The following is a 16,762-nucleotide window of genomic DNA, read 5'->3' as shown; positions in this document are numbered from 1 at the left end:
TCGGAGCAAAAGAGATCAAGGAAGTAAGAGACCAGGGTGTTGGCTGGCTCATCAGCAGGGGGGATGAAGTCACACGAATGATGAAGTGGGAGAGGGATTGGTGAGTGAGGTGCCAAAGTTGTCTCCCAGAGACCAGGATGTCATCAGGCTCAAGAAATGAGGTGTCATGGAACACTACATCAAAAACTAAGGATGTACTGTTTGGTGACTAACAAAACAATAAAAACTTATTATTATTTAAAAAAAAAGAAATGAGGTGTGAAGTCTGATGCTCTTTACTCCAAAGGAGGGTTTTATTTTATTTTATTTTATTTTTTTAAAGATTTTTTTTAAATTTATCTGACAGAGATAGAAACAGTCAGCGGGAGATGGAACACAAGCAGGGGGAGCGGGAGAGAAAGAAGCAGGCTCCCAGCGGAGGAGCCTGATGTGGGGCTCCATCCCAGAATGCCGGGATCACGCCCTGAGCCAAAGGCAGACGCTTAACGACTGAGCCACCCAGGGGCCCCCAAAGGAGGGTTTTTAAGAGGGAGAGAGACACAGCAAAGGGAGCACAGACAGCCATCACACACCCAGGGCTTGTGATGTGTAGGGTGTAGAAGGAAAACAGCTTGCCCCGTGAGCACTTAGAGGAAAGCAAGGTGCTCAGCACAGCACCGGGTGTCAATGAAGGCAGGAAGTCAGTGGGAACTTCCAGATGGGGAGAGAGGAGAGGGAACTTAACGTTTCCTAAGACCATTTCAGTGGGAAGCTAGGACGTCTTCCAACCTTCTGCACCAGTCTCGCCAAGGGGCGGTTTGCCTGGGAGCCCCAAACCTTCCCAGCATTCCATAGACACTGCCTTGTTTGTGTTAGCTGGGTCCCAACACAATCCCCTCACCACACCAGAGAGGCGGTGTAGCCAGGAGATCCAATGGCTCTGAAAGGTTTATCATCGTAAACTGCGCACGAGGCTGCCTACAGCAAAGGAAAATGCCCAGTGGTGTTTGGGGTCTCTGACAGCCACCTCTCTGACCAGACCCCTCTCCTAATCACCTTAACTCAAATATTATGTTTTCGGAGAACTCTATATGTTTAAGAAGAAACCCAGAATCTATGGGTTTTGAGACCCGGAAAGTTGAATGTTCTAGGAAGGTTCCGAGCCATGTAATGAGGATTCATTTGGTCTTCAGGACCATCCCCTCTTGTTTGTTTTGTAGGTATCTTTATTAGAGTCGCGGCTCATGCCTGACTGAGGAATCTCAAGGTCATGGCGCCCGGACCCTACTGGCTGTGGTTATAAGGCTGTGAAAGCAGGTGCATCTCAGTAGTAAGTTGTAGTGCAGATTTCAAAGTATTTGAAGCTGACATAATATTTTCTACTAACGGAAAGCAAGTGGCAGAATTTTGAGGAAGTATTTGCTCTTAGGTGTAGAGAGAGTTTTCATAGAGGAAAATATTTTGTCCAAAGGCATCAGTTTTAAAAGAGGAGGCTTCAAATGGAAGTGACTTTGGTGTTGTGAGTGAGCGTAGCCACACAACTGGTTCTGTTTTCTCAGTTAAATTAGCTTATACATTCAGGCCGACGATCAGTCAATTCAGTCAAATATTTGACCAAAAAAGAAAAGAAATTTCTGATTGTTTGGGTCACAGGACTTGTTTGAGTCCAAACGAATACATCCTCTTGGCGGGGGCATCTGCTTGCTCAATAGGGATAGAAACTAGAATTCACATTAATTAGATTTGACTTTTTTTTTAAGTAGGCTCCATGTCCAACGTGGACCCAAAAAATGAAGCTTGAACTCACAGCCCCAAGATCAAGACCTGAGCTGAAATCAAGGGTCAGACACTTAACCAACTGAGCCACCCAGGTGCCCCAGATTTGACTTACTTAGACTAATTGAGGGGGTTTGGTGATGTTTAATGTAAGTTCACGAGAACAAACTTCTGCTATTATAGAAAGTGATAAGGTACCAGAGGTGGGAACCAGTATAAAAGTAATGGGCAATTGACATTTGTAATGATTTTAAAAAGAAAAAAAGAAAGGGCTGGTGAAGTTAATGAAGTGGCAATGATCTGAGAACAGTGTTCTTTTGTGCAAGGGTACCGCAGATCTGGAATGTGGTAGAGAATTCCGCTGCACGGTGCACTACCACGGTGATGCACACCTGCCCCATTAGTCCGTCATGTCTGTGGGGTGGCGATAATCTTACAGCTTTTTCGTGGGTTTTGTTACATGTACAATAGACCAGAGTAAATACAGACAGGCCTCGCTTTATTGCATTTGGCAAATACTGTTTTTTTTCAAATTGAGGGTTCAAGACGTCAGGGGGGAAGTCGCTGCAGATGGGATGGAAAGAGCAGGAGAACTAGAATCAGGAGTGGAGCCTGAAGATGGGGCTGACGGGCTGCAATCTCATAATGAAACCTGACCAGATGCGCAAAGAAAGTGGTTTCCTGAGATGGAATCGACTCCTGGTGAAGATGCCGTGAAGACTGTTGAACTGACAACAAAGGATTTAGAATACGCCATCAACTGAGTTGATAAGGTAGCAGCAGGATTTGAGAGGACTGACTCCAATTCTAGAAGTTCTCCCATGGGTCCAATGCTATCAAACAGCATCGCCTGCTACAAAGAAATCCTTTATGAAAAGAAGAGTTCATCGATGCAACGAACTTCAGTGTTGTCTTATTTTAAGAAACTGCCACGGCCACCCCAACCCAACCTTCAGCGCCCACCACCCTGACCAGTCAGCAGCCACCAACATGGAGGAAAGACCCTCCAACAGCAAAAAGATTATGACTCACCGTCACTCAGGTGACGGTTAACATTTTTTTTTTAACGACAGAGTATTTTCAAATTAAGGTATGCACATTTTTTAGACATAATGCCACTATAAACCTAATAGATTACAGTACTGTGTAAGCGTAACTTCCATATGCCCCATCACTCACCGGACTCTCTTTATTGCCATGTGTTATTGCAGTGGTCTGGAACTGAATGCACCTGCTGTCTCTGAGGGGTACCCATACCCCCGTTTGCTGACAGAGCCCCTTCTTCCTTCTCGGTGTATTAGAACTTAATTTTATCAGTATCTTCAGAAGTTTGTGACTCCAGTAAGTAGATAATGCTGGTGGTGGCGGAAAGAGACGTGAAATCTACCATGTGATAAATTCCAGGGAAGGAATTCTTTCCCAAGCCCCATGGACAAGCTCAGAGGCACTCAAGGAGCCTTGGGAATTTAGGGGTGAAGGGAAAGCCTGTGTGAGGTCCTCTAGGAAAACCCAGTTTTTCTGCATTAGAAACAGCATTTCACTGACAATTCCTAAATTGCACAAAAACGTATTCTAAGCCTTGATTAGCTGCTCTGTGTGCATTCTTCATGTTTTCTAAGAGCAACGCCAGGCTTTGATACCGGAACATATCCTTTTTAACTTCGTATTTTATTTGAAGGCACACAGGGGAAAAAAATGAAGCACTGGTTTTCTGCTCTGGTTTAGTTTCATAGCATGAGAAGGCAGCATGCCTACCTGAAATAGACCTACACAGGTTGAAATCCTATGGCTTTTTCACCTATTAAATGGGGAAGATAACCCCTAAGTCAGGAGTTCTTGCAACGATCACCTGATACAAAGCGTGCCCAGTCCCTAAAACGCAGCGAGCACTCCGTGAACCTAGGTATTGTTGCCATTGTGATCTGAGACCGTCTGTTTCAACAACCTTCCACTGGCTCCCTGCCTAACTTACTCTTCCACGGAGTAGCCAGAGTGACTTTTCTTAAACATATAAATTAGATCCTGTCATTCCCCTACTGAAAACGACCAGCCGTTTCCCTGTGCTTAGAATAAACTCCAAGCCTTTCACCATGAGCCACGGAGACGGGGGCCCCGGCTTACGTCTCCAGCTGAGGCTCTCAGCCCTCCTCTGCCTACTCACTGCACAACATCCCTTGTCTCCCTGCTCCTTAGAGGTGCCCAGATCATCCGCATGGTGCTGCCTCTGCTTCTGCTCTTCCCTCTTCCAGCGGCACTGCTCTCCCACATCTGCCGGCTCCTTTTTGTCGTTTGGGTCTTAGATGAGACGTGACTTCCTTGAATAACCCATGCCGGTCAGTCCCAAGTCGCTCCCCTCTCACCCTGCAGCACTCCTGCACACCCGACACAGGCTGGGTACGCCACAGCACCAGCAGTGTCTGAAGTCTCCTTGCTCATGGATCCGGTACTTCCCTCCCATCTTCCCTGGTGGAAGGTAAGCTCCTTGAGAGCAGGACCTCCTGTCTGGCAGATGCTCAGTGCTCGAAACCAAGCAGCTAATAAATGAATCGACGAGGGAGTGCATGCACTCAGGAAATGTCATGAAGCTTTTATCATAATCCTTAAAACAAAAATAAATGACATTTTCATTAAGGTACGTGTGTGAGTGTGTGTGTGTGCGCGCGCACGCGCAGGGCATAGAGTTTTTAGTGGATCTGAGTAATTAAAGAAAAAAAAATCCACAGTGACAGGGTTTCACAATGCTGAGAAAATCGGATCGCCTTTCCCTGGGGGCCAGAGTCTCGGGGAGCACCGGTGGACGTGATCGGGCTCTGATACGTGTGCTGAGTTCAGACTGAACGAAGACTTGCCGTTCACCCTTCTCTAGAAGCGGCCAGGGTACAATGCCCTGCTCCCCGGGCAATCACGTGGTAGAGGAGAGGGCCGAGAGGGCCTCGTGGTGTGTGTTCGTCCCCTCAGGGTCCGATTCACTGAGAAGACAAAAGAAAGGGGAGGTGTCACGGATCTGAGGAAGTCGAGCTCCCCCTGTGTTTCCGTCCTTCCAGGTAACCGCACATCCTGGGGGAAGGAGAGGCGACAACACGTCACTGGCCTCTCTCCAAGCTCCTTAGAACAGAAGTGATGGAAAGACGGGTGGCCCTGTGTGGGCCCACCTTCCGAAAGCCATGCCCCCCATCCAAAGACACAACTGACCCCTGCCTTTCCAAAGGCAAAATTTGATCCATTAATGTTCTCCAGTGTTGGTTTCATAAAGCATTTGGATGGGCCCTTCTTCACAAATGAATAAAAATGAGTAAAGTCCTCAGAATCAAAGGAAAGCCAGGACCGGCTTCCAGAAGCACGAGGCAACCCAGAGAGTCCATCTGCAGCCAAACCATGCAACAGACCCAGACACAGCTTAGAGGCTGGCAACAAGTCTGCCTGCGGGATCTGCCAAGAAGCCAGATGCTGTTGCTTCCAAAGCTTGGCATCAGGGCCCCTGACTGCCATCCAACAAAGAGGAAAAATAGGAATGATATAATGTGGTGGGATAAAACACATCCCACCTCAACCTTTTTTATTACTCACTGAAAAAAAAATATGGAAGATATTTATGGGAAAGTACCAATGTTTTTGGAAATATTGTACATACATTAGCTACAACACCATTTTTGCCAAATGGGAAATATATTTAAAATATGCAGTCTGCGTCTGTCTAAAAATAAATTGTCATCTTTTCTGATCAATGTATATGTCCAGGATATGGAAATGACTCTGCTAATTGAGGATGCTGTCAGCCAGTGCACTTGTAAGTTACCAAGAAGTAAACTTGTGAAGAAGTCTGTCTGTGTCTGTGCATAAAATAGCAATTAATGTTGTTGTCATGTGAAGGGAGTTTAAGAAAGATCGGGCTTTGACAAAGAACTATCCAATGAAGGTGGTGTGTTGAATTTCATGGTTATATAAAGTATTAGGAGTTATGCTAGGCTGGATGAGATAAGATGTTTATGAAAAAAGTAGAATGTGGCAGAGCATGGGTATTGGCAAGGCTCCGGGGTGGTATTAATAACCCACTATATATGACAAAGTACTGGTATGTAGTGAAAATTCATTGTCATTCCACTTCATCTGGGTTTTAAATTAGCAAATTAATGTCACTCTTGATAACGCTTGTGAAATTTCTATTGTTTTGAGTGACTCAGAATTCTACATCTAAAAATTAGAAAAAGAGGGCAGAGAAGAGATGGTGTGTTCTTTGTTGGGTGAGACGAGGGGTGTCACCCACACCAGTGGGCTTCCTCCCCCTTTCGCCTGGACTGACACCCCCCGGAAATCCCGCCCCCGAAGTCACGGTAGGCTCCGGCCTCTCAGCGGAGTCGTTCCAGGAGCCTTCAGCTGAAATGTCTATTGCCTCAGCACATTAGCACAGGCAAATTTGTCATCTCAGCTCTTGACAGGCATTTGAAAACAGGGGACGATCTGTGGGGGAGCAAGGACAGTGTGAGGGCATCAGGTAAGACAAGCCTGGAGCCCCTTCCCCACCGGGTGGAGGGGCCAGTGGTGCTCCCATGCAGGGGGAACCCTGGGGCAAACTCACCCTCTTCACTGCTTCTCCAGGTTGGAGCATTATTTCATTTTCTGTCTCAAGAGTGAGAATCTAGGACAAATACCTAAAAAAGGAAAAAGTTTTGGGTCTAAAATGCAGCTGTTTCCTTTCTAAGTTTTCCATTTAAATGAGAATAATTGCATCTCAAATATTAAAATATTATTTCTTAACCCAAGAAACCTTGGGTTCCTCATATGAACGAAAAAAAAAAAGGCAATCAATTCAAATAAAATCTGGGAGATCATTCCAGACAGGAAAGATGAGATTTTCTGTTGTTTCTTTCTTTTTTGTTTCTTTTTTTCCATTTCATACTGCTCCCACACTTCAAAGAAAAGAATGCAATCCAAAGAAATACACCATTTTCATGTAGAACTTCCTGAAGACCTCCTCGGGTCTCTGGACCCTGTTGCAGAGAAAATGGTTGCAGGAAAGGGCACCCCGAAAAAGACTGGGTTCAACCACCTGCCCCACTCGTGGGACTAGCGTGTATATATACACAGACGCAAACACTTGTCCACAAAAGCCCACACATACTTCAAATAAAGACCCAGGGAGAGATGAGTAGACTCTTCTTGGTTTTTAGATTTTGAAAGATCAAACTGTCAAGACTCTCCGCCTTCATAAGGATGCTGATTGCTGGAGCAAGGCAAGTCTGTCCTGGTCTCATACTCACTACACCATTTATGCAAAAAGCATAACAGGTAAGAAAAAAATTGCGAAAATGTTTTTATCTCCATTTTGACCTTCTCATGATCTGCGACGGCCTCTCATTGCCCCCCTGCCCCCAGCAAGTGGAAAAGAAGGTCTAATTATAATGCCGGCAAAACCAAAGACATTGGTCAAAAATTTATGTTCAATACATCTCAAAATTGGAGCAAGAGGTCAGGCTTAGCTCAGGTGAAAAATGTGATGATATTAACATAAATTCATCACTGTTACAGTCGGCAGATCGTACGTACATTCCAGAGTGTCAGGCGAGGACCGTGATTTGTGTCACTGCAGAGAAAGATAAATCTGTGTAGAAGACATAACAACCAGAATCACGGCCACCATGTAATAGATCATGATACATCCCGATCTTTTCCAAACGTTATTTACAGTTATCAGGGCTTGAGGATGGCAAAGCACAAATGGATATTAATCTTCACTCTCCCAGGCCTCGGCCGACGCAGGGCTCTGCCTCTTAGCATCGGCCGTGATTTCCAGCAATGTGATAAGCTCTGGCTATGCGCAGTCTGTCCAAAAGGGATCAAATATAAATATTTCCAAAAAGAAAGAGTGTTTCCAATCCCATCAATCAAAGCCTTTGAGAACTCTGTCACTGTAGCATTCTGGAAAGGATTGCTATGTGAGAGTTTGTTCCAGAAAGGAGCTACTCAAGTAATGAATGAGGCCATGTTATGGAAAGAAGAGGGGGGTAGAGGTGAGCGTGGGGGGCTGGACAGAGTCGGGGCGCAGGAAGCGGCAGCAAAGAGGCTTTCCTAGAGCAGAACTCTGGCGCCTGCCCTGGAAACCTGTTCTCTAAAGCTTATAATGCAACTGCCATTTTATCTTTCTACACCTTGGCTTCCAGACTGTGCAGATGAAATGGGTGCTTGGCCCCCTGCCATCCGCCCGATGCCCTCAGGTCAAGGCTATGAGCACACCTTCTTAGCCCCTACACTTGCTTTGGGAGGTCCCAACCCCACTCTGCATCACACGTATTAAAACATACCCACATCCCTGGGGCGCCTGAGTGGCGCGGTGGGATGAGTGTCCAATTCTTGGTTTTGGCTCAAGTTGTGATCGCAGGGTTGTGAGATCGAGGCTTGTGTCGGGCTCTGCACTCAGTGGGGAGTCAGCCTGAGATTCTCTCTTCTCTCCCTCTCACCCTCTCCTGCAGCTCCATGCCCTCTCTCTTTCGGATGAACACATAAATCTTAAAAATAAAATGTACCCACATCAGAGGGCCTTTCTTTCTTTCTTTCTTTCTTTCTTTCTTTCTTTCTTTCTTTCTTTCTTTCTTTCTTTCTTTCTTTCTTCCTTCCTTCCTTCCTTCCTTCCTTCCTTCCTTCCTTCCTTTCTTTTGCTATAAACCGTAAAATTGTATTGCTGCTTTTGAAATTATTTGGCTATGTGTAATTTAAATCGTGATAGGCGATGGTTTCCTGGCAGCTTTTGTGTCTACGTAGGAAATCTTGTAAAGAGAAAATATACATCTATACATTGTATTCAAGTGCAGTATAATTTTTATTAATACTAAATTAAGCAATGAAAAAAGTGGTCATCATGTCATGTTCTGCAAATTAAATATTTGTTAATTTTATAGCTTTCTTTTGGGCTGATACATTTTTTAGTCCTCAAATATTTTCTTGGGGCCCTAGGTTTCTTGTCTAAGTGCCCGATGGGTGGAATGAACTGTCCCGAATCCTTAAGAGCAAAAGCGTGGGTGGGGGGGATTCCATCCATTAAACTCTGCGTTCCTATGACCTAAATTCCCCCAGCTCTGTGGTATCTCTAATTCTTTCCCACGAGAGCGCATAAAACTCATTAGGCGCCGAAGGAATTTGTCCTGTGAGATATCAGGGCAGTACACACAGTAGAGAAATGTCACAAGTATGGACCCAAAGACTCAAAGAAAAAGACAAAGAACTCAACTCAAAGAGCGAGGCAGCCCCTTCTGTGCTCCCTATTGTTGGATCTCCTTTGCAATAGACCTTTAACCCTTGAGGTGACGATTTCTTCTGACAAAGTCTCCGTCCTTTGTCTTTCTGGACCCAAGGCATGCCCTTGAATTTACATCCTGTCTGTTGGCTCAGCGGTGAGTTTATTTAGGATTTAGGCCCCGGGCACAGCATTTCTGACATGTCCAACCTTGGTAGAAACTAAGAGAATGTGCAAACACCCCCTTCTCTGTGCAGTTTGGGGGAGGAGCCCTCATTTCTCTCCCTGATTTACTCTGCTTTGGGAACGGTGTGGATAAATGCTGCCTGAGATGTCTATTCTACCCAATGTCTATATGTTTATTTATTTTATGTATTTACCCCTCAGTAGAAATTAGTGGAACTAGGGGTTCTTTTTCTGTCTTTTTCTCGTGGTTACACGGTGGCCCTGCTCTGCTTTTCTGTACTGTGGAGGCCCCGTCGTGGATCGGGACCATCCTTCTTGCCTTAGGCTGTTCACCTGGGTGCACTCTGACCACGCAGATTCACCTGTCAGGTCTTCCAGAGTCTTACAAAAACCCATTTGGCTTTGTGTCACTCCGTCCTTGGGGCCTCCCCATACTGGGCGCAGCAGATGTCAGATATCTCACCTCTGCCACCTGGGCAAGCAGACCCGCACCCACACCCAAGACGAAACCTCCTTTCTTAGCCACTGGTCACAAGGACCAAATCACAGCGGCATTCTAATTGTAGCCCATGACTTTTAAATACTCGAGCCAACATTTTTATATTTTACTTTCTCTTGGTTTTCTTCCTACTTCCCTGGTCATCCCAGTGAGCGTCCTTGTCTATCTGCCACATCTCCGGAGCTCACCCTGACACCCTACCTACAACTGCCACCTTCATCGCTGCCCTCTCAGTGTTCCAGCCCTTAACCCGTTTTGTTCTATGTTCTTTGAAGCACCTGCCCCCTTTGAACCTACAGTGTAATTTACTTGTCTATTTTGATGACTTATTGCTCATTTTTAAATCCCCTCCCCATTAAGTAAGACTTATAAGGCCAAGGATTGTTGCCTGTTTGTTGTCTAATGTAACACAGACATCTAGAACATTGCCTGGCCCATAATAGACACTCAACAAATATTTGTTGAATAAATAAATGAACAATACTTCCTCCATTCCCCAAACGGTGGAGGTGGGGGAGCTCTGATAAAAATTTCTCCTAACTGGCATTGTAACCTCTTGATGATAAGTGCTAACGTCTATAAATATATCCGAGGTATCTCATCTGGAAGTCTTATAGGACAGACCGGTCCTTTACTTTCTGGTCAGACTGAAAATGCAGCCATCTCATTAGCTGTGTAACCATCACAGATGGGAGAGAAGCCACCATCCAGGCAGGATTTCGTGATGTGTGGTGCAGAAACGGGGTTCCCTGTGTCTCAGAAGCCTAACGTATTGTACCCAAAAGGTTTCGCACTTCACTGGAACACTGTCTATTTGTTTAACTGAGAGCTCACTGATCACTGTAATGGCCAGAGCAAATGTAACCACACATTCGTTTTTCTCGGAGTGCTCTTCTATGGCGTGCCTCAAACAACTTACACACGTGCCCATAAGACAGAAGTCACACGAAAGAGGTGAAATTCCATCTGTTTTGCTTTGCTTCACAGGGCAGAACTAAAACCAACAGGTAGGTTATCGTAGGAATGTGTCTGAGTAGAAGGAAGGAGGTTCTAACAATTAGACCCATTCGGAGATGAAAGGGTTGTCGTGAAAATGGAGGGCTCCGGTCCCTGGAGAATGGCATCATGGACACTGTGGGGAGCATCCCTGCGGTGAGTGAAGGGTTGGGCCGAGCAACCTTCCTGGGCTGAGATTCTGGGAGACCGTGGGTTATAACAGTCAGTTCCATAACCCACTCTTCTTAAGGGATAAGGAATGTTACCTTAGCTGGTCGGTACGTAAACTGAGGTGAAAAAAACTGAACAGATGACCCACATTTTCAGAGTGAAAATTCATGAAAAGAACACCCATATTTCTGAATTCCATTTTTCCTTCACATCAGATATAATTAGCTTTCAAAGTGAAAAGTATCAATCAAATGTGAAGGGCAAGGCAGAAATGTTTCCATATTCTTTCTTCTTGGATAAAAAGGAATCAGCTCCCAGCAATCAAAATTCACTTCACAGAACCCAAAAGTAAGTTCAGACCACCTAATGGGGAAGATCAGCAATTTTTTTTAAGATTTTATTTTTTTAAAAAATTTATTTGAAACAGAGAGAGAAGGAGAGAGAGTGCGAGTGGGGGGGAGGAGGGGCAGAGGGAGAAAAGCAGATTCCCCACCAAGAAGGAAGCCCGATGTGGGGCTCCCTCCCGGGACCCTGAGATCATGACCTGAGCTGAAGGCAGATGCTTAACTGACTGAGCCACCCAGGCGCCCTAAGATCAGCAATGTTTAATTGCCTTTCAGAGTCATCAACAGCATCCCAGTTGGAGAAGACTGGGAACTAATGGAGTGTCAGAGAGGTATTCACAGGAGCAGCATAGACTCATAGACGTAAAGCCCAAGAGATCACTGACTTTGGACATAAAAAGAGTTGGTTGAGCAACTTGAAGATATAGCCAATACCACTAGCATGGGGGCTCTTGTGTGGCTCAGTCATTAAGCTTCTGCCTTCAGCTCAGGGAGTGGTCCCAGTGTCCTGGGATCGAGCCCCACATGGGCTCCCTGCTCCTCTGGGAGCCTACTTCTTTCTCTCCCACTCCCCCTGCTTGTGTTCCCTCTCTCGCTGGCTGTCTCTCTCTGTCAAATAAGTAAATAAGATCTTTAAAAAAAAAAATACCACTAGCATGATCTTTCCCAGGTGCTTGTAATAGTAGTTATCATCGGAACTTCTCTAAGCTCTTGAAAGGGTCACACAAAATTATTTGTTTTAAACCAAAACTTGTTTCCCATTAAATGTTGCATCTAAGAAATCTTATGATCAACTTTAAAATTCCCAGTGCCACTCTCCTCCCTGCCACTGGATGTGATGACCAAGGCTGGAAGGTTCAAGAGGAACTGTGTGTCTTCCAAGCTTCAAGAACTCTTATTAACTTCCGAGATGGGAAAACAGGCAGCTGGGAGAGGCTGCACTTACATAGACTTTACTCTCAGGACTGGAAGAGGACAATAAAATGTTATCTCTATGGCTCTTTACATTCGAGATATTTTCAAGTGAGCCAAATGCCACAGGATCGTGAGCCCCTTTGGAGTCTTTTCTTTAGAAAATCCTGAATCTTAAAAGTTTTGAAAGTCATTCCTCTTATGAAGTGGAGGTAATATTGATCTACCAGAATGATTTAAATTCCAAAGACAAAAAGATGCCATTAAAGAAAGTTATTGCTTTGGAGATTTATCCTCTAAAGGATCCTAAGATTCCAAGTTTGAAATATAAACCCTTCACTACAAAGTCTTGAGGAGAGAAGTTCTCTTATTTAATATAAAACTGTGTGAAGTAAAGAACTTGTTGAGTTCACACTACTTCCCCCCCCATCTTTGCCCCCGAATGTTCTTCCTTCCCCACAACAGCTGGGTTGTAATACGGCAAGATTACCTTCCAGCATTTGAATGAATTTTTTTGAACCCATTTGTCCTTGAGAGTATGAGAAGGATGGTTCTGGGGGATAATTATCTACCTGTTTTGGTTCTCCAATCAACTATAATCTGAACCCATTCTAAAATTAAGAAGACGCTGGCTGGAGGTAAATTGGGAAATTGACATGCATTACCTCTGCCTTATAATTGGACATCACTCCTCATTAGTGATTCTTTTTGAGCTAGAAAGTACTAATTATCAGGGTTGTCTCTCCTCACTCCTTTTTTCCTCAAATGATCTCTTTTTGTTCAAGTTCACAGAGCTGGCATCCTATTTCTTTTAGCTGTTTTAAGGATGCAGCACAGAGCCTTGACTGCTTTCAGTGCCCTGAATTTTGGAAGGTGAAGATGTGTCCTCCAAACTACCAGCCGCTGGCTCTAAATTGTGACCATCTCCTTACCATGGAGTTTGAAGAAGGAAAATATCCATAGCAAGGGTCTGCAAACTATGGCTCGTGGACCTAATCCAGGCTACCATCTGATATTTTTAAATTTTATTTTAGAAAGAGAGAGAGAGAGAGAGAGAGCAGGGGGAGGTGCAGAGGGAGAGGGAGAGAGAAACTCAAGCAGACTCCATGCTGAGCACGGAGCCCAATGCAGGTCTTGATCTCACAACCCTGAGATCAGACCTGAGTAGACACCAAAAGTCGGCACTCAACCAACTGCGCCACCCAGGAGGCCCTGCCACCTGAGCTTTGAAAATAAAGTTTTATTGGAACATGTCACGCACATCTATCTATGTGTTTCCAGTGTCTGCTTCAGGCCAGAGCAGCAGTTGAGTAGTCGCCGCAGAGGCTGTATGGATCACAAAGTCTAAATATTTACTACTTGGCCTTTTATTGAAAGAGTTTGCTGATCTGTGGTCTAGAGTGTGGAACCATGGAAATAGCACTTGATAGGAAGTTGAGAAATCAGCAACAGAGACTCAGCTGTATTTCTAATTACCTTCTAATGGGAAAAGTCACTTTACCTTCGGTTTCTTCTTCTGTAATATAAGACTGATAGCTTATATAATCTCAGAGTTTCTCTCAAGGGCTAAAACTGTGTGATCTGCCCTGCCATCTCCTTCCCTCCAGGCCGGCTCTAAGCAAATGTCAGGAGTAGCCCTCTCCCCCATTTGGTAACCCAAGGCCTTCCCACCTCTCCCGGCTGCCAGCCCTGAAGCCCCTGCTACTGGGGTGTGCACTCCCAGGCAGGCCCCTCCTCTGCCCCGTCATCATTCACACGTCCTTTATCAGGTACTTGCTCTGTGACTCATCAGGTAAATCTAATAAACTAATTCCAGCCTAGCCCCTCACATAACTTCAAGCTGTTTCCCCCTCTAAGAACGTAGGGCAGAGCACTGGTTCTTCACCACCTCTCCTTAAATCAATGGACAAAACCCAGAAGCCCAAGAAAACAAAGCTCAAAATCATTCTTTCATCAAGAATCACAGTTCAGGGGCACCCGGGTGGCTCAGTCAGTGAAGTGTCTGCCTTTGGCTCAGGTCATGATCCAGGGATCCTGGGATAAAGCTCTGCGTTGGGCTCCCTGCTCAGCGGGGGAGTCTGGTTCCCCCTCTCCTTCTGCCCCTCCCCCAGCTCATGCTCGCTGTCTCTCTCTTTCTCATGAATAAATAAAATCTTAAAAAAGAATCCTAGTTCAACCGACTGATCCTTCCATGAAAATTCTTTGGTCAATCTTTTTGCCCATGTCCAGTTACATGGTCATCTGTGAAACAGCTGACCAGAACCTTCTATCTTGGAAGAATCTCTGCTGCATGAATTCAGGCCCCTGCTAGGTCCTTAACTAACCGTGAGAACGGGCATGGGTTATGTAACCTCTCCGGGCTTCAAGTCGCTGTGTGTGCAAGTGGAAGTAACGGTGTCCATCTTGCAGCCTCATTCCAAGACTACGGACAATGGATGTAAAATTCCCGGGATGCAGTAGACACTTATAAAAGTATTCTCCATCATAAGATTGCTTTTTAGAAAATGCTTGCTCCCAACTAGTTGTCCCCACCCACCCCCCACCACCGAATTTCCTCCCCGCTGGCAGAAGACCTGGGTGTGCCGGCCTTCCATGTCATGTTCCCTCTGAGGTCCTTGGTGGGCCAGGGAAGCTGGAAGAGCCTCAGGTGGAAGCTACTAGGAAAGCAGGGAACTGGAATCCAATCCATTCCCATGCAACTGCTCCCACCTCTCTGAAGACACGGAGCCACGTATGCATGAAGTATGAGGTATGGGACATCATGGAACAGCAGCCAGGAACCCTTTTCCCAAGGACTATTAAATAATTAGAATCAGCCCTCCCTTCTGACTCTAATAGTTACAGTGACTCGCAGATCCTTGCTTCATTATTCTCTTGCTGAAAACTGACTTTTGCTTTTGACCTCCCAGAGTCAGTCTAGAAACTCCTCGAGGGAAAAGCAGTGTCTTCCTCCTGTTTATGCTGCGTATACAGTGCCTGGCGCCGGGCTCGGCATGTAGTCAGGGGCCAGTAAATGATGGCCTGATTAATCATGACTGATTAATGGATGAATTAATAAATGGATGAGTTAATCGACTGGATATTGAGGAGGGGGATCCTTGAACATTTAGCCTCATCCTTTGTGTGGGACCAGGATGGAAACAGAAAGACAGATAAGAGGACCCTGAATGGAGAGGATTCTGAAAAAGAAACACAGAATCCAGAAAAGCCGGAACTAGTAGCAGCCCAAAGTGGCCCAACTGTGAACAGTCCGATTGTCCAACTCTGCAGCTCTCGGCGCCAACCCCCAGTCTCTGAGCCGCCAGGCCTCCCGGGCCCGGTGTCAGAACCCACGCTGTCGCGGGAGCAGTCATGCGTGTTACCCCAGCAGCCGGGCCTCACGGAGCTGTGCCAATTTACCTTCCGCTACCAGGGCCAAATCACTTCATCCAGTAACTCTCCAGACCCCTGTCCCTCTCTGACATTTGGGGGATGGCAGTTCCCAGCCCACAGTGAGCAGTTTCAAAGAAAAATGCAAAAGCCATTCCTTTTCTTTTGGCTAAGGGAGCCCCAACTGTGTCAGGGCTACTAGCTGACGTGATGCATCTGAGTTATTAACAGTTTCTGTTTGCATTTCTGTGTTCTGTGGGGCTGTCTCCCAGCCCCAGCACCTGCCCTCACAGTCTGAGCACATCCCGTAATGCCAAGCCACTGCACACATTTCTGGGGTGCTACTAGAGCTGCTCCTCGCCCTAGAGGACCCCTGACTATCGTGGGGCTGAACAGGGACCATGCTTCCTCCATTCAGTCTCATTATTTGGGTTCAGCTTTACATATTCTTCTCCTCCCTCTTCTGGGGGAGTTCAGGACTTGAGGTCACAGAGGCTTCTGATATGTGGACCAGGGTCTATATCGGCCCACCCTGTCTCGGTGAGGGAGGAGTCCCCCTGCTTTTTGGGGCCAACCTGACACCGCCCTTCAAGAAGCGAGCAGACTCTCCAGGAGGCATGTGGTAAGCGTGGTCACACACATCTTCACCTCTTTGTGCAGACGTGTGGTTAGTGGTTAAGACCTAAAGTCGGACCATCTGGATTCAAATCCGGCCTCTGCAACTTACCAGCTGGGTGACCTTAACCGGGTTATTTTCTCCGTATCTCAATTTTCTCATCTGAAAAATGGAGTTGGGGATGTGCCCACTTCATAGGATTGCAGTGACAATCAGGCGAGCTAGCTCCGGCAAACGAGGGGTCACAACGACCCCCGGCCGTTACGGTGTGAGGGACCTGGCCCTGATCCTTGCTGTCGGCTGCGTATGTGAAATTCTGGATATTCTGATCTCGCCTTGGCCTCTTCCTAGCTGTGTGATCACGGAGAAGACAAGCCCGCGTTGCATCCCATTCTCTTCGTATTCCTAAACGCAATAGCGATACCTCGATCCACAAAGTGGTTTTGAGACTCCAGTGAGGTAATGTAAATGGCAATGCTCTATGAAAATACTCCAGAAGCTGCACGATGCTACGTGGTGTTTGGTGATGGGGTGACACTGTCAGGAACAGGTGACCGGTCTGATCTTTCTCTAAAAGTCCATCCTGGGAAAGAGATTCTGGAACTTGACTCTGACCCTGGTGCCGTCTGATGCCATGCTACCCTGAAGGTGGATGAGTTCTTTTTTAAAAAAATTAAGGTATAACT

The sequence above is a fragment of the Ursus americanus genome, chromosome 2 (genome assembly GCF_024610735.1).
Source record: "Ursus americanus isolate L20-20 chromosome 2, mUrsAme1.1.p, whole genome shotgun sequence".
Lineage (NCBI taxonomy): Eukaryota > Metazoa > Chordata > Mammalia > Carnivora > Ursidae > Ursus > Ursus americanus.
This window is presented reverse-complemented; position numbering follows the sequence as displayed.